This window comes from Pinus tabuliformis, chromosome 4_2 (genome assembly GCF_031772625.1).
Source record: "Pinus tabuliformis cultivar Carrire ecotype Pingquan chromosome 4_2, CPIR1, whole genome shotgun sequence".
Lineage (NCBI taxonomy): Eukaryota > Viridiplantae > Streptophyta > Pinopsida > Pinales > Pinaceae > Pinus > Pinus tabuliformis.
In genome coordinates this window covers 1,021,047,287-1,021,048,768 of record NC_142304.1, presented here as the reverse complement: position 1 = coordinate 1,021,048,768, position 1,482 = coordinate 1,021,047,287, and the positions used below count along the sequence as shown (strand labels likewise).

The 1,482-nt window shown below is 38.7% G+C and overlaps 1 pseudogene; it reads left to right on the top strand.

Annotated features, from left to right (window-relative positions):
* The first annotated feature begins 633 nt into the window (after positions 1 to 633).
* LOC149173091 (uncharacterized) lies at positions 634 to 1,252 on the top strand (annotated as a pseudogene).
* Positions 1,253 to 1,482: the final 230 nt, after the last annotated feature.

The following is a 1,482-nucleotide window of genomic DNA, read 5'->3' as shown; positions in this document are numbered from 1 at the left end:
TTGTATAGGTAATGTGATGCATCCTTTATAGGTAGACTAAGAAGCAAATCTCTTCATCATCTTGAGGCGGCAACTTTTTCCTTCTGTGCACTTTTCCTCATCGAATTTTCCAAGAAATCAAGGCCATTAATCCATTGAGACTGGCTAAGTTCTATGCCTTGAGGAGGCCGAGGTATTTGATATAGAGTTCAAGTGGAATTGATACAAGAAAGGGTCAAATTATATGTGAATGTAACCTGCGGATAGCACTGCATGCGCATGTTTTTTTTTCCATTGGTAGTCGAATCATTGAAAGGGAGGTCGCGGCCTAAGAAGATTGAATACCGAGCCGCATATTTTGTGTCTCTATAGTGGATTTTGAAGACCAATCTTGGAAAGTTAGTTAGGATATCGATCAACATACCAAGATAGCATCATTTTTTCGAAGAGACTAAGGGTACCAGCATTATCTTTCCACATATTTCTCTCAGCGTGTTCTTCAACAAGGAGACCGAGTCATTTGACAACACTTGTACAAATTCCATTGATTTCTACATAGCGTAGTGCCTGTGGTCACTCGTGAAGGATGAATCAATCCTTGGACCTCGCCTTCACTTCGATGTGGTATCTTTCCTTCCTAAGTTACTTGGCTTGATGGTCTTCCCACTGTCTTCATTTAGGTACGGAGACAACCTTATAATATTGTTAATCTCCATAGCACACGAAGGCATATCATGGCTCCACATTTATAGAACACCCAACTACAAATCCCTCTGCTCCACCATCGACAGAACAAGCAAAAAAATTAGAAACCCTAAAGACCTCTGCCCCATCCACCAAGAAATCAAAGACCAAAAAGAAGGATAGTTTCGAAACCAACCTGAAAGAATCTAGCCTGGATCTTTCATTCACCAAGTTCATGTCCAGGGGTGTAGTGGCCATTGTGCTTATTATCATCTTCAGTTTGTTGAATTCTCTATTTGAAGGAAAAGTTGTAGCCAAGCTACCCTTCACCCCAATTCCTTTCATACAGAAAATTCCCACAGGGGCCTCAGTGGAGATGATCCAATGGAGTGCGCTATGGTTTTCTTCTATTTCTTGTGCTCTATGAGCATTAGATCTAATTTGCAGAAGTTTCTAGATTTTTCTCCACACAAGCGTGTTGCAGGCGCAGGATTGTTCCCAGTTCCTGATACTAAATCGAGTTAAAATAAATGAATGAAGGGTTTCAAATGATTCAGAGAGGTATTCACTGTAACCCGAATGACAGTAAAGCGATAAGGTAGATTTATTTTTGTATTTGGAGTGATAAGTTTATTTTGGAGTGAGAAGTAAAAAGTGATTTTTGTACATTTTGGAGAGATAAGGAGTATTTGTAATTTTTGTATGTAATGGAGTAATAAGTGATTTTGTGAAGTCTTAAGGATAAGTGAATTTGTTGGAGAGAAAGTCATTATTGTAATACAAAGTAATATTTTACTTTGAGAGTGATTGAGTTAGTGA